This window comes from Erpetoichthys calabaricus, chromosome 7 (assembly GCF_900747795.2).
Source record: "Erpetoichthys calabaricus chromosome 7, fErpCal1.3, whole genome shotgun sequence".
Taxonomy (NCBI): domain Eukaryota; kingdom Metazoa; phylum Chordata; class Cladistia; order Polypteriformes; family Polypteridae; genus Erpetoichthys; species Erpetoichthys calabaricus.
Genome location: NC_041400.2, coordinates 198,161,333 through 198,182,402, shown reverse-complemented (window position 1 = coordinate 198,182,402; position 21,070 = coordinate 198,161,333). Strand labels below are relative to the sequence as shown.

The 21,070-nt window shown below is 47.9% G+C and overlaps 2 protein-coding genes across 2 annotated transcripts in view; both read left to right on the top strand.

Moving 5' to 3' along the window:
* lingo2 (leucine rich repeat and Ig domain containing 2) overlaps nt 1-21,070 on the top strand; it is a 595,644-nt gene that overhangs the window by 222,016 nt on the left and 352,558 nt on the right. The window contains exon 3 of the mRNA XM_028805897.2: nt 19,337-19,431. The gene's annotated coding sequence lies outside the window, so the exon portion shown is untranslated. The remainder of the gene's footprint in view (nt 1-19,336; nt 19,432-21,070) is intronic.
* Nucleotides 1-21,070, top strand: part of LOC114655011 (uncharacterized) — an 899,220-nt gene that overhangs the window by 687,366 nt on the left and 190,784 nt on the right. The window lies entirely within an intron of this gene.

Here is a 21,070-nt window from a genome sequence, read left to right as displayed (position 1 = left end):
GAGTGAGGTCTTCTCAAGTGCACTATTAAGGTCCCTAAATGCCCCCCTTGGATCTTCGTGGTCCACCCCAGTGCACATTTGTGGGGGTCTCCTTCATCACTGAGTGGCCAAGTCCAGAGTTCAGAGTGAAGCTGGCACAGGGTGGCTCTCGGGTGGCCCCTCAGTGTATGTCTTGATTGGATGACTCAAACATCTGCACCCCCATAGCTCCCCCCCCCAGCTCTTACGGTGGGCTCTGCGTCTTTTCACTCCCATAAAGCGCTGCTCTCTTTTCAGCGTTCCCTCCGCTCTCCTTTCAATCCTCGAGCGCAGCCTCCTAATAGAACTTCATTTGTGCCATTAACAGGTAGCGGTTAATCAGACGCCGGCACAAATGAGCGAAATTTCTGAGGGTGTCATGAAAAGCATGTAATCTGACGAAGGGGGAAGAAAAATTGCTCCTGAAAGGCTTTAAAAGCTCCCATCATTTGTCTCTGCCGTCACGTCGAAAGGCGCTGCTCAAAACCTTTTGTACAGGAAGCTCGGTGATTGATGGCATAATGTTGATGGTAAAATGAGGGGCTTTTAAAATCCCATCTAGCAGCACCGAGCAGGGACCGGGGTGCCGCGTGCTTTCAAATCGTGCCGCTGTTACTTAGGCTGTCGGCGGCAGCGCTTTCTGATCCCGGGGACTCGATGAGCTGATGATGAAGAGCTTTTAGAGTCGAGGCGGCACACGGCCTCATTAGACGTGACAAACAAACACAAGGGGGCGCCCAGCCAATAATTGGGCCCCGGCGCCGCTAAAGGTTAGCGTATTGACGTCACCCACTCATTAGTCCTCCGGCGACATTTGGGACCAATCGATAGCCCGCCGACTCACCACATCCTCCGAGTCCTTCCAATTAGGAAAGGCCGCCTGACGCCTACTGCATTACCGCCTTGGCACAGGTGGGCGGGGCCATACTCTATGCCCTAAGGGGCACACTACGATACGACCTGCATATAGCGCCTTTCACGCACCCCGGAGAGGTCAGCGACTTGACTTTTACCTTACCTCTTACCTCACTTCACACCCACTGGGACTCGTGTGAGGACAGTCTGTCGGCTGTCATTTTATAGCGCCTTTCGTGGTGGCTTAAGAAAAAGCCGGAAAGAGGAACAGAGAGGCAGGTGGATGAATACCCCCTGATTTACTGTATATGGCGCCTTTCACATGTGGCCAGGGTGCTCAAAAGCATTGCCTTGGAGCCTTTTCTTGTATATAGTGCCTTTCACGATGTCACTTGTGTGATTTTTGTCGCATTGGGAGTGACATTGCTTTAATGGGGGGGGGTCTTCAATAATGTCTTTTATAGCGCCTTTCACAGTGAGCTCCGTCACACTGCTGTGTGATATTGACTACTGGTAAACAGTAAAGGCTGATAATTAACTGAAGGACACGCCACTCCGTACCTCCTTGTTATATAGCGCCTTTCACATTCAGTCACATTATACAAACCCTAACCCCTAGTGCTTCACTGTCACCTACAATTTATTCTGTATGGTGCCTACTTAAACTCTCACTCACACAGTTTTTAATAATAAAATCATATTATTTATATAGCGCCTTTCACACACACTCAAAGGGCATATCTCGCCAGGACCGAGGGATTCTCCATCAACATCGACTTTATAGCTCCTCTCATTAGGCAGGAAAAGGCTTGTCAGTAGTTTGTGGATAAGCCATCCTGGCTTTCTCTTTCTATAGCGCCTTTCACAGGCGGCCAGGTTCCACAAACACTTTCTTTTTTGATGCTGACGCATCCTTCAAGTCACTTGGAGCGGAGACGAAAAGCAACAGGGACCTTCCATCCCAAGCCTCCTCCTTTTTATAGTGCCTTACACACTGAGCCTTGTTCTACAAAGCTTTGTCTCAGCTCTCCATTGTCACCTGCTGCTGGAAGATGAAACATCCCTGGCTGTGACAAAACTGAAGGAAACCAAAGACCCCTGGATAGGTAACTGAGAGAGAGACAAAGAGATTAGAAAGGCGCTATAAACCGCATATGTGAGCGACCATAACTGACAGTAATGAAAGGTGCTACATGAGAAGTGGATGTGATGTGAAGATGGCACTCATGTTAAACACTTTAATAGCCACGTGTGAAAGGCGCTATATGAGAGGTCGGTGAATCGACACCTATGAAAGGCGCTATATGGCTGATCCTGTACATACACGTGTGAAAGGCACTCTACGGTGTCAGAGCTGCTTTACAGAAGCTCAAGAACATCACAACTCTGATAACAAACCAGAAGAGCAGACCCCCCCACAGCCGTTGATAAGATGGTGTGCCCCCCCCCCCCGGGCTCGGTGTCCTGTCCCCTCATGATCGATTCTTCCCACCTGCCGTTTAAGTTGGCCGTCCATTCTCAGCTCAGATTGTCACGTGAGTGACACCCTGAATGTGGATGCAGTGTCCTCAGGAGCACAGCGATGTCCCCCAGGGTCACCGTAAGTGAAACCCCAGAGTTCAATGATGGCAAACCGCGGTGGCCTTCTAAGTAAGTGGTGACCTCAGCTCTCCAGGCCTTGAGCACCCGACCTGCAGGCGCTTGACTCAGAGATGTAAAACAGCATAAAATGCGGACCACCTGCTGAAATGGACCCGTACATCTCCTCCGTCCCGTGACTGATGCTGGCGGTCACACTGGGGTAGAAGAGTTGGAGGGTCTGACCAGAGGCGTCTCCCAGATGGTAGTACGGGTATGCAGGTGGGTGCAGTGTCAGTAAGGCACTATGCTACAAGGGGCTGTCCATGTAGAGGACGTGGGGATGTGCCAGTGTACCGCTGAGCATGGTAGTGGACTGATGGTGCCATCTGGGTGGTCTTTTGTGGCATGAAAGCTTAAGCCAGCTTCTCTTCCTCTTCTTGTACCGACAGAGGTGGTCCGAGACTTGATTTAGACAAACAGGGTGTTTGACAGCCAAGGCACATCAGAGGCGTGTGGCCTGCAGGGGGCGTCTCAGTCCCAGGTACTTCAATGGGTGCCTTTCACAGAAGTTTCTTTTATGTCCCCTTAAGCCCCCCGTGTTGTTCTTCTTCCTTAACTCCTCCCTGGTAAGTTTTGCACCTCACCTGGCTGAGCCCAACTTGGACCTGGCAGAAGTTCTGTAACCAGGCACCAGTAGCTCCCTCTAGTGGCCCCAACAGGGCTGCCGGCCAGCAGAACTACAACTCCCATGGGGCCCTGCGACTGTCCAAATGAGAGCCACACCAGAGGGATGCTGCCACCTAATGTACTGGGGGGTACACATGGCCCTATTAGGATGTCATATTCCATCCTCCCCGCCAATAAGCAACCCCTCGGGGTTGGGGGGGGGGGGGGGGGGGGTGCCCTTCTGTCCACATCCTCCTGATATAACATGGCTGCCATTGCTCCACCGGTGGGCCGCCTGTCACTTTGTAAAAGCAGCTCACTCTTTCCACTCCTGTGGGCTCTCTGCGTTGAAGTGACGACGTTTCTGATCTGCTCGCTCATACGCACTCATTAAGATGAGATTTTCTAGCGAAACCAAGAGCACCGTTTTGGATGAATCCGTGACATCCTCGGGAATAAGCAGCGAGTTCGTTGTAATCAATCGGTGAGGCGAGCCCTAGAAAAAGATGGAGAAATCGATCCGTTTCTTCCTCTCGTTAGGCTCATTGGCGTTTGCTCACTCCTCGTATCGATTCTCTCGGCTGCTCCGGGTGTCGTTGCAATTAGCTGCCACGCATGGCCCTGGCTATTTAACGCTTCCTCGCCGCTTGTATCCCATGCGCCGTTTCTAGCTGGACATTTCCGCCTGTCGTGAGCGAGCCAGGAGAGATGAGCCGCACAAATGCCGGACCACTCCGTCACATCTTGTGGAAACTCACCGCTCAGGGATCAAGGACCTCCTGGAGACCGGCGAGTCTTCAAAGCCACCCCGCCAAAATCGAGGGGCTCTGGCCGAGGAGAAGTCTCCTGAAGTCGGGCATGTGGGAGGCGAGACATTCTGATGGCCATCTCAAGGCGTCCGATGTCTGGGAAAAGGAATCGGCTGGAAAGTCCAATCCAATATGGAGTTCCATCCAATAGAAACACAACAGGCCCCATGCCAGGTATTGTAGGCCTGCTGATCGCATCCATTAGATGAGCCTGTGCTTTTGCGCCATCTGCTGGAAAAAAGACAGCATTGAAGTGTGGCGCCTGCTGGTTCAAAGTACTAAATGCAGCAGTCGAAGATAGAGTGAGTGACAGTGAAATGAGTGACAGAGTGAGTGACAGGCCAGCGTAGCAGCTGATAATGCAGTGAGTTAGGGGACACCGAGGACACAAATGGTAATAGAGAGAGTGAGGGGTCACAGGAGCATAGCAGGTAATGGAGGAGCAGAGGGCCACGTAAGATAATGGAATGACTGAGGAACAGAGGGGACAAATCTGATAACGGGGTGACTGAGGAGCCACACATGATAACGGAGTGAGAGAGCGAGTGACAAGTCTTATAGTGGAGCACCTGAAGGACTGTGAGGGGCACCTGGGAGTGGTACGATGACCCCGAAGGGCAAGTGGCAAAAAAAATGTAAAGGTGTGCTGCGCACAATTAAAGAAGGTGACGCACAGAATTAAATGTGGTGCCACACAACCAAAACCTCCTCTGATTGTGAGCGCGTCACCTCATTTGAATGTGTGTGTCACCTTCTTTAATTGTGCGTGGCACACCTTTACATTTTATGTCACTTGCCCTTCGGGGCCACCGTACAATGGTGTGATTGAGGGGCCAATAGTGGAAGTGGTGATGACGTACACACCTGACGATGGACTCGGTGAGGCGAAACGGGGGGCACACTTGGTAATGGCGTAAGCGAGGGGTCTTGTGGGCAGCAATCAGTACGTGACAGCAGGATTTCTTGGACATTTGTACTCAGAGATATGGGGGTCTTTGAGCCACAATGACAAGTTGTACACCAATAGAACTCCTGATATGCTCTGATGTTTCCATTCCTCTTATATGGAGAAAACCGGGGGTCCGAGCCAGAAACCCCATTGGACTCCAAATGGCAATGCTACAGACCCAGAAGGAACTGGATTAATGCCGTGTGAGAAGCTGATGGGTCACTTCTAGAGTGTGGTGTCACTTTATGTGGGTCTACCAGAAGAGGCGGGGCTAACGATGTCGTTGGCTGTCATCAGTCACCGTCTTGTCCAATCTGGGAGCGCAGGTGTCCCTGCTGTGCCTTCCTGTCCCTCCACGCTCACGTGACACAGAGGAGTATTTGTCGCCTGATGGTCACATGATGAGCGTCGTCTGATTCGGTCCACAGGCGTCTCAGAAATCACAAGTTGTGCACTTGGACCGTTTCCAGGTGGTGACCCCAGGCTTGTCCCAATGGTGGCCGTGTCCTTGACGTCCCTCCTTCAACGTCCCATTGCTTGGCGTATCGAAGTGCAGGGCCGACCACCTTCTTTACAGGTAACACCTGGCAGTTTAGCCCAGAAGCCTCCCCACCCGGTGGTCTTGCGGTTTTCCTTAACCTGAACGACCGGCAGGATTTGAAACAAACAAACAAAAAATGTTTTGTGTGAAGAGGAGGAGAGTCGGGCGCCATTTCATTTCGAGATGAAGATGTCCGAGAGTCGAGAACAAAGTGCTTTACTCGTCTCTCAATGCGGAGCCGCGCCAAACGCACAAATCAATTCCTTTGCAGTCTCTCTGAACTTCAGTAACCAGCAGACGAGCGAATCACAGGCGGCGTTTCACACCCCGACTCGTACGAGAGACGCGCTGCGTGCAGAGCTGGCAACGACGTGGAAACGGCTCGGCTTTGTCACCGAGTGTCACCCGTGAGACGCGCTTTGCTGTATACAGAGGAACGTCACCAACAGCTAAAGCTCCAAGGGGGTGTGGGGGGCTTTCTTTGGACTTGGCTGTCATCGATTCACACCAGCGTAACGCGGAGGATTTCACTTTTCTCATTGGACGGGGACCTGCCCTCGACTTTGAGTCGGCAACACGTGGAGCCTGTGGTGCACCTGCTGGCAGTCAGACCGTCGCCAGGAGAATCCAAGAGGAGTCCGAGGGCAAAAAACAAAAAGCAACAAATCTCGTCGTCTTCACGGGATGAAAATCAAAGAGAGAGAGACAGGGAGAAGGTGCAGGCCTGACGGCCTCGTGTCCGGTTTGAATCTTCCGAGACTCCGCTGATCCGACTTCTCACATCATCGTCTGCTGATGTGTACACAAAACAACTGGAAGTATTCGGAGATGTTAAAAAAGACCCCCGCAGTGATGGAGACGAGTCCACCAGGACTCCCAAATCTGTCTGTAACGCACAACTTGTGACGAGGACCCTGGAGTCCTGCTGGTCTCCACACTATCAGCTGCCAGACAGAAGCCATTGAGAAGGCTAACAGGTCATATAGCGCCTTGCCGTGTGGACTACAAGGTGAGGCCTCGTCTGGATTCCTGGGTGCAGTTTGGGTCTCCATTAAGATATAGAAGCACTAGAGAAAGTCCAGAGAAGAGCGACTGGGCTGATTTAGGGGCTACAGGGGATGAGTTATGAAGGAAAGATTCAAAGAGCTGAGCCTTTACAGTCTGAGTAGAAGAAAATTGAATGTCAGTAAATGTCAAGTATTATTAGTAGGAAGGAAAAATGTGAGGTTTGAATGCACAATGGGGGTCTGAAAATCGAGAGTCCACCTTATGAGAAGAATTTAGAAGTTGTAGTGGACTCGACTCTGTCAACTGCCAGACAGAAGCCATTAAGAAGGCTAACAGGTTATATAGCGCCTTGACGTGTGGACTACAAGTCCCAGGAGGCTTTATAACACACTGATGAGGCCTCGTCTGGAGTCCTGGGTGCAGTTTGGGTCTCCATAAAGACATAACAGCACTAGAGAAAGTCCAGAGAAGGGCAACTGGGCTGACTCCAGGGGATGAGTGATGAAGAAAGATTCAAAGAGCTGAGCCTTCTCACTGATGAAGAGGAGACCTGACTGAAGAGTTTAAAATGATGAAGGGCATTAGTCCAGTGGATTGAGACGGTGACTTTAAAATGAGAAGGAATTGAAAGTCCGCCTCATGAGTAGAATTTAGGAGTTGTAGTGGACTCAACACGATCAACTTCACGTCAGTGTTCAAAGGCCATTAAGAAGGCTAACAGAATGTCAGGTTATATAGCGCCTTGATGTGTGGACTACAAGTCCCAGGAGGCTTTATAACACACTGATGAGGCCTCGTCTGGAGTCCTGGGTGCAGTTTGGGTCTCCATAAAGACATAACAGCACGAGAGAAAGTCCAGAGAAGAGCGACTAGGCTGACTCCGGGGGATGAGTGATGAAGAAAGATTCAAAGAGCTGAGCCTTCTCACTGATGAAGAGGAGACCTGACTGAAGAGTTTAAAATGATGAAGGGCATTAGTCCAGTGGATTGAGACGGTGACTTTAAAATGAGAAGGAATTGAAAGTCCGCCTCATGAGTAGAATTTAGGAGTTGTAGTGGACTCAACACGATCAACTTCACGTCAGTGTTCAAAGGCCATTAAGAAGGCTAACAGAATGTCAGGTTATATAGCGCCTTGATGTGTGGACTACAAGTCCCAGGAGGCTTTATAACACACTGGTGAGGCCTCAGCTGGAGTCCTGGGTGCAGTTTGGGTCTCCATAAAGACATAACAGCACGAGAGAAAGTCCAGAGAAGAGCGACTAGGCTGACTCCGGGGGATGAGTGATGAAGAAAGATTCAAAGAGCTGAGCCTTCTCACTGATGAAGAGGAGACCTGACTGAAGAGTTTAACCCTTAAACCGCCACACCCGGCTACAGTCGCCTGCCAGTGCAATGTGCCAGCATGCTGGAGCTGATCAGTCGGTGCCGTCCATTCGTTGAGTGGCCAGCTCATGACCACTACAGCACTGCAGCCTCACTGTCCCTGTGCATTGGTCAGCGTTGGTCTCTGCGTGTTTGTGTGCTGTCGGTGATTTACTGAATTTCAGCGATGGTGTCCGTTGCCCCTTGTACTGTACTTATCATAATAGATTGTTCCATTAATTTTTTATTGTTTAAAACGATCGTTTGTTGCAGTAATTATTCTGCATGAAAAAAAAAAATCTGTGTTCCATTAAAATGTCACTTGTTCTTGGTGAGTTGTGACATTTCCTTAAAAAGTGCAGCATAAAGTATTTGGCGTCCAGAGGGTGCATTAACCCCCAAGTATTTGGCAGTTTAAGGGTTAAAATGATGAAGGGCATCAGTGCAGTGGGTGGAGACGGTGACTTTAAAATGAGTTCATCAGGAGCACTGGTGACACAGTGGGACACTTGAGAAGCGTGAAGTTCACACACACACACGTTAGGAAGGAAGCCACAGACACTTGGAGTAAGTGACCAAGCGGTGTGTGGTGGGCTGTAGGACTTTAGGGACCCTCAAAACTCGACTTGCTGTTATTTTGGAGCTTTGCTGTCGCTGGATGGCCCCCCTCGTTCTAAAGACGTCTCGGCCAGGGTCCCTTTGATCATCCCTGAGTGTTTCATTTCCGTCGTTCACGTATCTTATATTTGTGTACGTAAGCTGCCCGTGTTTGGTGGGTGGTCCCTCCAGAGGCTGGACCACCTGACGACCCCCCCCCCCAACTTATACATCTGGAGGGTCCTCCGGATTTCTGAATGTTCTTGTGCTTTGTGTTTAGCAGTGTTTTGACATTTCCTTTCTGTTTCCTGGGATTTCGTTTGTTTGTATTCGATTATTTTATTCATTGTGGTCCTTGGCGCTGCACAAATGCTGAATTGTTTGTCAAGAATAATTCTTTTATTTTATAAAGATTCTACCAGGCCCCTCGGTGTGACTAGTAGGGGGTTTTGTCGGGAGCTCCCCCTCCAGTGGGCATTTTTGGAAGTGCCTTTGGGACTCCTCATCATAACTGCAGACCCTCATCTTGTATCCAAAAGGGCAAATTTTAATCAAAACTTATGAGGAAAATAAAAAAATGGTTAACTACAGAAGAAGACTCAGCAGAGCATAAGAGGCAGAAACACGTCCAAATACAAAAGCCAAAGGAATAATCCAGATAAAGAATGAATGAGTCCCAACTCCTGAGCCTTCTCGGCCTACTTAAATCGCCAGAGGGCGGGCTTTGGGGGTGGTGGCCTAATTTTGGCCCCACCTCCTTGGATGCTCCACCCACATGCAGCAGATGTGAAGGGACAGAACAGAATGACAGAATTACAAGTGAAGCCAACTGAAGATCTCTATAAAAGCGTGAAACTTGGAATGAACGAAAGCAACAGTAAACCCCAATCGTCCACCGTTGTCCCCGTCCTCGACACACGGGGTCTTTTCGAGGAACCCGCACTGCTTCACCATGTTGTGTGCTCCTCATTTTACCAACGATGACTTGAGGTTGGCTTTTTTTCGGCCTTCACTGTAAATATTGGAGATGGGCAGCTGGGCGAAGTCACTCACTACGTGCAATAAAGTGTATGGACAAGTAGAGCGGGCTCTCCTCTTGTTGGTCCATCGAAAAGCACGCCCCACCTCGTGTTGGTTTGCTTGGCCCTGACTTTGCTGTCCCATGTCGCTGTTTACATTGGAAGTCACCGGACGTTACTCGATTCCCTCCCTCTGGCTGGCTAGTTAAACGTTTTGAGGTCCGGCCACTTGGGGTGCCATGGTATCTTAAGCTGAGTTCCGTCTTCTGAACCTGAAGCCATTCCAGGACTTGTCCATCCATGGGTCTCTTGTTGTGATGATCTGCAGGTCTGCCAGTCTGCGCCATCTGTTAGAGTGGTAAGCTCGTCAGTGACTCTCATGAGGTGTACGGTACGGTGGCTTCTTTCAGCTGGAGGGGCTTTGAGCCGCAGGCAATTTTCATGTATGGCCACTTAACCAGGGGACAAATATACTTACTTACCACTAGGGGTCTCTAGCATCACAGCAAGAACCTCATATTTAGTACGTAGGGGTCTGCTGTTGAGGAGTTTAACAGCAGTGGTCTGTGTTTTAAATGGATTTTGTATTTTGGTGTCTGCTTAGACTTAATAAGAACATGGGGGGGGGGGGGCACAGATGGACGATGAGTACAGCAAAATTCTGCACAAATGTTAGGAACATTTTCATCCTGAAGACAGCCTGGACAGAGGGGGGGGGACCAGGTCACATGCTCAAAAGCCAGACACCCAAAATGCAACTGTGGGAAAGTTGGGGCTGATAAGCTACCTGACAAACCAGCCTGCTCGATGGACGCCGTGGCTTCCTCTCGCACAAAGAGTGAGGGCGTGGCCTGTGCAGGGGGTGTGGCCATCACCATGTCAAGGTAGAGGCGGAGTCAACGAGCCAGCCAAACACTGGTGTGTAGCCCCGCCCCTCCAGTACTGTTTGGAAAAGTCAAAGGAGCCGCCGCCACATGTGGGGAGAGCAGCTGGAAGAGCTGCCTCTGCCCAAAGCCCCCTGGCAAAGTCGACATGTCTGACGTTGTGAATTTTACTTGTCTTTCGGTCCTGCCTGCCTGTGCCCGCTTTAGGGACCTCCTTGTGTTCTTCATCTCCTGCTAGCCTGATTTTTTTTTTTTTGCTTTATCCTCATCCTATGTTCAGTGTCAGGGCCCGCTGATGCCATCGAGTGCTAACTCGACTCCTCAACATTTGCACTCCTAGGAGAGGCGTCTCCGTGATCTTCACCTGGAGGACTCCGTTACCAAAGAGTAGGCGGCTGAGAGTGTGCTGGTGGGCACTTTGGGATTTATGTTGGGATGGGAACCCAGCTGTTAGATACAGTAGATGGGAAGAGGTAGATGGACAAATGGATGTGAAACGCACTATATAATAATAGTACATAGAACAAGGGGCACTATAAGATAGACCGAATGTGAAAGACACTTTATAATAGAAATATAGATATGAGTGACATTATATAACAATGGAAATATAGATAAATGTAAACAAAAGGCAGTATATAACATAGATAAATGAGAGAGAGGCACTATATAATAGACTGAAGGGTGCTGTAGGGCAGAGAGATAGATAGATGTGAAAGGCACTATATAATAGATATATAAATGTTAAAGGCACTATATAATGAAAGAAATTTAGATAAATGTAAATGAAAGGCACTATATAATAGCTAGATTGATAGATATGTGAGATGGATGTGAAAGGCACTATATAATAATAGTACATAGAGCAAGGGGCACTATAAGATAGACTGATAAATATGAAAGACAATTTATAATAGAAATATAGAAGCGAATGACATTATATAACAATAGAAGTATAGATAACTATAAAAGAAAGGCATTATATAACAGATTTTAAAGGCAGTATATAATAGAGTGAAGGGTGCTTAAGGATAGATAGATGTTAAAGGCACTATATAATAAAAGAAATATAGATAAATGTAAATGAAAGGCACTATATAATAGATCGATAGATACATGAGTTGGATGTGAAAGGCACTATATAATAATAGTACATAGTGCAAGGGACACTATAAGATAGACTGATAAATGTGAAAGACACTTTATAATAGACATACAGATGTGAATGACATTATTTAACAATAGATATATAAATATAGATGAAAGGCACTATATAACAGATATGGAAGGCACTCTATAATAGAGTGAAAAGTGCTGTATAATAGATAGATAGGAAAGGAACCATATAATAGATGTACAGATGTTAAAGGCACTATATAAAAATAGAAATACAGACAAATGTAAATGAAAGGCACTATATAACATTGACAGATAGACAGCCAGACTGGTAAGCAGTATCTTGTGATCCCTTTGGCGACGACTGTGTTTTTCTGTTAATTTTTCTTATTGTGTGGCCTGACCCCCCCTCTGAGTTTCCAGTCTGTTTTAACTAATAAAGCACAAATCGTTTGTATTGTTTCTAAATCCGCATACCTCAGAACTATAGCACCTTTCACAGCTCGCACCCTTCTCGTTATCTCTGCCTTGTTTTTCTTGTTTTTCCCAAACTCGATTCGCTGTCAAACCGCACATCTTAATGTGATATAGCGCCTTTCACAGGCACGGACCCCGGTCCTTCTCCTTCTCCTTGTTCTTGCTGACTTCACCATTCAGACATTCATGAGCAGATGACTTGAGTGAAAGCTGATTGGAGTTTGCCAACCTGGAGTCCAACCAATGAAATGAGATTGGAGGTGTGGCCTGGAGTGGCATTGACCAATTAAAAAAGAGACTCCGGTGTGAGCAGCATCTGCAGATGTGAAGTTTACCTCGTAGAAAAAGAGACCACAGAAGATCTGCGATTAAGAATGGTTGATTTGTACAGAGCTACTGTATATAAATGTAAAGAGTTATTAGTGTGAAGTATTATGAACAATAATACGACTATTAATATTCATTTTCTTTGCATTTTTTGTTGCTGTCAGATGGTGATGCTCTGGCTGTTCTTGTAGCGGCCTGTAGGGGGCGCCAGTCCCTGTCGTATCCCCATTCTTCTGTCCTCACTTTTATCTTCTCTGACTCTCGGGTCCACCCAGACTGAACGTCCCCACCGTCTGTCTGTCTGCAGATGATGACACAGCTTCACACCTCAGCCCCCGCCACCCCCACATCCTCTGCCAGCCTTCTTAAGCTCTGCAGGTGGCCGTCACCCCTGGTCAGCGTGCAGGTCCCTCTGGTCAGGTGAGAATCTTCTCCAGCCGGACCACCACAGGGTTAAGTGCCACACAGCCCAAGTAGAGCTGCCGTTTTCGCTAACGTCTCCTTTTTGTCTGCCGTCTCGGTGACATAACTGCTCAGTCAGCAGCACCCGCGAGGAATCGCTGTCATAAGCACAGAGAGTGAACTTCTCCCGACGCGCGGAATAATTGGGTGTTTTGCATAAATCTTACAGACGATGATGTCACGCTATGCCTAAAGGGCAGATGATGAGGTGCCAGCAAAAAAAGAGCAAATCATACAGACAAGCTGGCATGAAAAGTACCATCTAGGGACCATGTGACATGAGAAGACGGCGGCCGAGGCCGTGAACCCCATGATGTGAGGAATGTAAAAGGCGCAGGAGGGCAAAGGCGAACACGAGTCTTGGGGTGGGGGGGACGGTGGGTTTTGTTCAGAAGCCTGATGGTCCGACCAGGAGAGGAGGGATTGGAGGAGGCCAGGGAAAATGCGGCTCTGTCACAACTGCAATGCCGCCAATCCCGACCTGACTCCGCCCATTGCCCCGCCCACTGCCAGTTGGGCAACCCATTGATCGGCGCACTCCTCACCAGTGAGAGGAAGGCTAATGTTGGGTAACAGGAATGAAAGGGGTGCAACCCAGGAGGGACCCCAACACTCCTCCTTACCAAATCTCAGTGTTATATAGTGCCTTTCACGGCAGAGGACAGCCAAGTCTTCTCTTTATTTCTGTCAAATTTACTTTTGTACTGCTTGGATCAAATATATAGTGCCATGCAGAGCGAATGATGCCAACTCTTCTCTTTATGTCGGTTTAATGTTTTGAAAGTTGTATCACAATCAGCTGACAAGTCGCAGTGTTATATAGCACCTTTCACAGCAGGTGACAACCAAGTCTTAATTTCTATTAAATTTACTTTTGTACAGATTGGATGAAAATCAGCCTACTGATGTTATATAGCGCCTTTCATAGTAAGTTAGACTCAGCCCTTCTCCCTGTTCTTGGTCATTTTTATTTAAACTTTAGGCCACAATCAACTGACAGATATCAAAGCTACGTGTATATAGTGCCTTTCACAAGAAGTGGCCCCAGCTCTTCTTCCATATCTCTCTTTATATGTTTTACAGCCTTGTTGTTATATAGCGCCTTTCACAGCAGGTGACCCTAATTCTTCTCCTTATCTCTGTTACTGTTGTACAGCGTATTAATGTTATATAGCGCCTTTTATAGCAAGCCAGCCTGAGCTCTTCTTGCTGTCTTGATTTGTTTTTAGTATTGCAGTTTGGCTCAAATGACAGATCTCTGTTATATAGCGCCTTTCACAGCAAGTGATGCCAACTCTTGTCCTTCTGTCGCTTTAATGGTCTGAAGGTAGGATCACAACCAGCTGACATGTCTCAGTGTTATATAGCGCCTTTCACACCAGGTGACCCCGGTTCTTCCCCTTTTCTCCGTATTATTGTTTGTGCAAACCCCAATGTTATTTAGTGCCTTTCACATGCAGTGAGCCCCTCAACTCTTCTCCTTATCTTTACGTTATTTTGCAGTTTGAATCACAGTCAATATTTTAATGTTATATAGTGCCTTGCACGGCCAGCGCCACTTGCATAGGAGAAGAGAACATTCAAATACCTGATCAATCAATCAATCAATCCTCTCCGTCCCTTGTGGGACATAAGGCTCCAATGATCCCCCTCCATCGTCCTTTGCAGCGTGTTGTGCTTCTCCCCATGACAGGTTCATCTTCTGAAGCTCTTGTACCACCGTTCTATGCCAGGTGTTTTGGGGTCTTCCAGTTTTTCTTTTTCCAGGTGGTGTCCATCTTAAGGCAACTCTTGCTCCATCCTTAACACATGTCCAGGCCATCTGAAGGGTCTTAATGTAATGTCCTTGGTGATGCATTGACTGTTTGTTTTCTTTTAGAATTGTCGGTTTGATATTGTTGTTGGGCCAAAAGATCTGGCAGATTCGTCTGAGACATCTGCTGTGGAAGACCTCGAGTCTCCTCATCAACAACAACAACAACATTTATTTCTAGAGCACATTTTCATACAAAAAGTAGCTCAAAGTGCTTTACATAATGAAGAAAAGAAAAATAAAAGACAAAGTAAGAAATTAAAATAAGACAACATTAGTTAACATAGAACAAGAGTAAGGTCCGATGGCCAGGGGGGACAGAAAAAAAAAAAAAAAAAAAACTCCAGACGGCTGGACAAAAAAATAAAATCTGCAGGGGGTCCGAGGCCACGAGACCGCCCAGTCCCCTCTGGGCATTCAGCCTAACATGAATGAAATAGTCCTCTTTGTAGTTAGGGTTCTCACGGAGTCACGTGATGATGAAGGTCATGCAGACTTCTGGCTTTTAATCCATCACTGTTGGAACATCATGGAGCTTTGAGTAGATGGTGGTGGCACAAGCCACCACCAACAGGACACCGGAAAAGGAAACAGAAGAGAGAGTAGGGGTTAGTACAGAGTTTAGAGTCACCATGAATAGTTATTATAATGAATTGGATTTACAGAGTATCAGGATTAAATTACAGTGAAGTTATGAGAAGGCCATGTTACAGTAATGTGTTCTCAGCTGTGATTTAAAGTGCTCCACTGTATCAGCCTGGCGAATTCCTATTAGATAGACAGATAGAGTGAAAGGCACTATATAATAGATAGATAGATGTGAAAGGCACTATATGATAGATAGATAGATGTGAAAGGCACTATATGATAGATAGATGGATAGATAGAGTGAAAGGCACTATATAATAGATAGATGTGAAAGGCACTATATGATAGAGTGAAAGGCACTATATAATAGATAGATAGATGGATAGATAGAGTGAAAGGCACTATATGATAGATAGATAGATGTGAAAGGCACTATATGATAGATAGATAGATGGATAGATAGAGTGAAAGGCACTATATAATAGATAGATAGATGGATAGATAGAGTGAAAGGCACTATATAATAGAGAGATAGATAGATAGATGTGAAAGGCACTATATAATAGATAGAGTGAAAGGCACTATATGATAGTTAGATAGATAGATAGAGTGAAATGCACTATATAATAGATAGATAGATGGATAGATACTTTATTAATCCCAAGGGGAAATTCCCATACTCCAGCAGCAGCATACTGATAAAGAAAATATTAAAGAGTGATAACAGTGCAGATATACAGACAGACAATAACTTTGTTAACGTTTACCCCCCCGGGTGGAATTGAAGAGTCGCATAGTGTGGCGGAGGAACGATCTCCTCAGTCTGTCAGTGGAGCAGGACGGTGACAGCAGTCTGTCGCTGAAGCTGCTCCTCTGTCTGGAGATGATCCTGTTTAGTGGATGCTGTGGATTCTCCATGATTGACAGGAGTCTGCTCAGCACCCGTCACTCTGCCACAGATGTCAAACTGTCCAGCTCCGTGCCAACAATAGAGCCTGCCTTCCTCACCAGTTTGTCCAGGCGTGAGGCGTCCATCTTCTTAATGCTGCCTCCCCAGCACACCACTGTGTAGAAGAGGGCACTCGCCACAACCGTCTGATAGAACATCTGCAGCATCTTATTGCAGATGTTGAAGGACGCCAGCCTTCTAGTGAAGTATAGTCAGCTCTGTCCTTTCTTACACAGAGCATCAGTATTGGCAGTCCAGTCCAGTTTATCGTCCAGCTGCACTCCCAGGTATTTATAGGTCTGTTCCCTCTGCACACAGTCACCTCTGATGATCACGGGGTCCATGAGGGGCCTGGTCCTCCTAAAATCCACCACCAGCTCCTTGGTTTTGCTGGTGTTCAGGTGTAGGTGGTTTGAGTCGCACCATTTAACAAAGTTCTTGATTAGGTTCCTATACTCCTCCTCCTGCCCACTCCTGATGCAGCCCACGATAGCAGTGTCGTCAGTGAACTTCTGCACGTGGCAGGACTCCGAGTTGTATTGGAAATCCGATGGCTGAACAGGACCGGAGAAAGTCCAGTCCCCTGCGGCGCTCCTGTGCTGCTGACCACAATGTCAGACCTGCAGTTTCCTACTGGCAGGCTATTCCAGCTTTGAGGTGCATAACAGCAGAAGGCCACCCGCCCGCCTCACCACTTCTTTTAAGACACTCATTTGAGGATCTGAAGTTACGATTTGGAATATAAGATGTCAGACATTGCAATATATAAGATGGAGTGAGATGATTTAATGCTTTATAAACCATAAGCAGGATTTTAAAGTCAATCCTGAATGACACCGGTAACCAGTGTAGTGACGCTAAGACTGGGGTGATGTGCTCGGATTTTCTTTTCCTACTTTGGATTCTAGCAGCTGCATTCTGCACTCATTGCAGACGATTGACGTCTTTTTTGGGTGGTCCTGAGAGGAGTGCGTTACAGTAATCTAGCCGACTGAAAACAAACGCGTGAACTCATTTCTCAGCATCTTTCGATGATATAAGAGGTCTCACTTTTGCTCTTTCTTAAGTGAAAGAATGCTGTCCTAGTGATCTGATTAACATGCGATTTAAAATTCAGATTACAGTCAAGTTACCCCTCAGCTTTTTACCTCCGTCTTGACTTTTAATCCTAATGTATTCAGTTTATTTCTGATAGCCTCATTGTATCCATTATTGCCAATCACTAAGATTTCAGTTTTCTCTTTCTTTAGCTTTAGAAAGTTACTATTCATCCATTCAGAGTTACAAGTCAGACGTTGTGTTAGCACATCATGTCTGTGCTGACCACACAGGAGGACAGACTTTACGTTGCTGGTGTACAGGAGCACCTTTGTTGTTTAGACCTCCAGAAGCCGCCCTGAGCTTTTTCCTTGCCTCACTCCAATGTCTTTATGGACTGTGCCCGCTGTCCTTGCTGATGAGGCTGCCAAGGTAGGCAGAGTCCTCCACTAACTCGAGTGGTGCTCCATTTACCTGGGATGGAGTTTATGCAGGTGTTGATGTCCAGTCCGGCCTGTCTGGCATATTTATGAAACCTTTCAGTTTTCGATTGCATGTTTGAGTGGTTTGTTGAAAGGAGAGCAACGTCGTCTGCAAAGTCCACGTCTTCTGATTGACAGGACAGGGTCCATTGGATGCCTCCTGGTTTGTCTGCTGTTGTATTGGTTGTCCATCCATCCATCTATTATCCAACCCGCTATGTCCTAACTACAGGGTCACAGGGGTCTGCTGGAGCCAATCCCAGCCAACACAAGGCGCAAGGCAGGAAACAAACCCCGGGCAGGGTGCCAGCCAACCGCAGGGCGCACACACACCCACACCAAGCACACACTCGGGACAATTTAGGATCACCAGTGCACCTCACCTACATGTCTTTGGACTGTGGGAGGAAACCCACACAGACACAGGGAGAACATGCAAACTCCACAAAGGGAGGACCCGGGAAGCGAACCCAGATCTCCTAACTGCGAGGCACCAGCGCTACCCACTGCGCCACCGTGCCACCCTGTATTGGTTGTGATCCAGTCTATTGCAAGTAGGAAGAGGATGGGAGAGATGATGCACCCTTGTCTCATTCCAGACTGTACTGGGAACCATTCAGTGAGAGTGTTGCCCATATACCTGATAAATGCCCCCAAAATGTCCATCACTTCCCACTCCATATGCACGGATTTCTCAAATGCTGAACTGCGGCAGGGCGACGAGATGAGCGCAGAGGTGAAGGACGATCTGACCAGGCGATTGATTGATTGATTGGCTCGGCCTGACTTGCCACTAAGCAGACGCATCCCGGCCCAGCAACTAAGACGATGCCATTGCAACACGCACCTCCGACTCCCTGAGCGGGGGTCATTGTAGGGAGGGTCTGTGTCTGGAAATGGTGTTCACGATAGAAAGGCGCTATATCCATCCATCCATCCATTTTCCAACCCGCTGAATCCAAACACAGGGTCACGGGGGTCTGCTGGAGCCAATCCCAGCCAACACAGGGCACAAGGCAGGACACACACAAACACACCCACACACCAAGGCCAATTTAGAATCGCCAATCCACCTAACCAGCATGTCTTTTGGTTGTGGGAGGAAACCCACGCAGACACGGGGAGAACATGCAAACTCCACGCAGGGAGGGCCCGGGAAGCGAACCCGGGTCCCCAGGTCTCCCAACTGCGAGGCAGCAGCGCTACCCACTGCGCCACCGTGCCGCCCAGGCGCTATATCATGTATAGTATTTGTTAAATTGCAGCCTTCCTTTCATCGTGGTGTTTGACTTAAATGTGCCATCTGTACGATGGAAGTAAACTGCTTCAGAGAAGCCATTGTCTCTGGGGGGGTCACCTGACGGAAAGTGGCATCGACCTGTCCAGGGTGGGATTCTCTGGTGGTCAGTTCCATTGGCCTTCCTGGGTGGGACTTCTTTGGTGCAGGTAAGCAGGGCCAATCTGGAGCCCCCCCACAAGCTCTCCCTGTGCACTTGAGGCTGTGCTTTAATCTCCATCACCATGCAGTAAAATTAGTTTATCTGCTATATAGTGCCTTTCACTTGTAGCCCTGTCACGTTATCATTACTAAGGACACACGTCATGTCTACTTGGGCTGACGCTCAGCAAATGGAAGGGTCTTGTACTTTAATGTGGATGGTGCCACCTGGTGGTGGAGTGTAGCCAGAACAAACCAGAAACCTTAGTCTGCCAATGGACGCCTAGCTGGGGGCACTGGACTGTTGCCGGCCCCCCTTTACTTATCCTTGCTTTCTTTCCTGCTCTTTTCCAGATGCCCATCGCCCTGGATGTGTCCTAACTCACCTGAGGACAGAAGGAGCTCCTTCTTCCAGAGAGCTGGCTGCCTATGGAGGTAGCGGAGATCTGGTAAGTCTGTGGTCGGAGTGGGGGGCCCGTCGTGGCTGTGCCCGCCGAGATGGGTTGTGCTTTGTGAGCTTCACGAGCTGGACGTCTAAAGTGCACGGGTGCAAAATGTTGTGAAAGTGCTGTGAGGGGTTCCTATTTGTTTGTGTGCCATGACTGCCAGGGCAGCAGGAGGTGACGAATGGCAGAGCAGTGACCACCATGAAGACCCCTCAAGGCTGAGACAGGGTGTCGCAGGTCCAATTTGCAGTCTGACTCAGGTGCCCTACTGTGCGGGTGAAACTGAGAAGGGACCCTCGCACTGACTACTGCAGGACGGTGGGGGGTGTGCGTGTATGTAGGTGGGATGAGGGGGCTGTCAGAATTCCTTATAGTGCCTTTCAAGTAGTGTATCAGCTCTTCTCTTTATCACTGTTTCTTTCTATTTCCATTTTTTGAATACAACTTGAATTATTATAAAACCACAACTCTCAAATTAATATAGCGCCTTTCACAGGAAGGGACCCCAGGTCTTCTGCCTGTATCGGCCTCATTTGTTTTTGCTCTCCCTCAGATCAGGACCAATTAATAAGTGCTGATGTTATACGTATAGTGCCCTATGTTAGCACCGTTGGCATCCAAATGTTATAAAGCGCCTTTCACGGTAAGTCGCCCCCATTTCTTTCCCTTTCTCAGTCTCATTTATTTTTGTACAAATTAACAAACCTCAGACTAATATAGCGCCTTTCACAGCAAGTGCCCCCCAGTTCTTCTCCTTATACTCATTTATTGTTTTAAAGTTTGGTTCACAATCATTTGACAGATCTCACCCTTATATAGCGCCTTTCATTACAACCCTCTCCCTGTCTGAGTCTCATTCATTTTTCTACATCTTGTACATCAGTTAACAGGCCCTAATGTTATATAGCGCCTTGCACTGAAAACTCTTCTCTCCATTTACTTTTATTTTGTATCACGATCAGCACATTAATGTTATAAAGCGCCTTTCAGACCAAGTGATGCCAACTCCTGTCCTTTTTTAAAGCTTGAGCTCACAATTGGCTGGCAGGCCTCTTCACAGCTCTAAGCTCCCTGCACCCCACCTACACTGACACCCCACCTTAAAAGAGGAGACGGGCTGAGAGTTGGAAATTGAGTGGCGAGGGGCTCTGGGTGGGCAGTGTGGCCTGCTGGGAGGAACCTGGAAGGCTCAATGGACTGCTGGTCTAAAATGGCATAAGAAGTGCAGTCAGCAGATGAGCCAGACAGTGGGGGGGCGTCGCCCATTCCTGTGGTCTTAATACAGCTTTGGCCCCGCCCATGGCCCCGCCTCCTTCTCCTATGGTTTTTAACGACTTTTTTTTTTTTTTTTACAAGTTTAACTTTTGAGGCTCAAGGGGGTGTGGCCTTCAGTTATTGTTTGTCACTCGAGTGGTTCCTCCAATCACGTGTCAGAAATGAGCCAATGACCGGGGGCGCCGCCCTCTCCAGGCCTCTGCCATTGGCCTGCTGTTTCTTTTGTGTCAGTGACAGGAGTTGGTTTAACAATTTGGTGTCAGCCGGTTGTGGAGTTTGAGCTCAGATGCATGTTGACAATTCTCCATGTTGTCCAGTTTGGGGTCCGGTGTTGGCATCGCTCCGTCTCTTTTGTGACTTTTCCGTT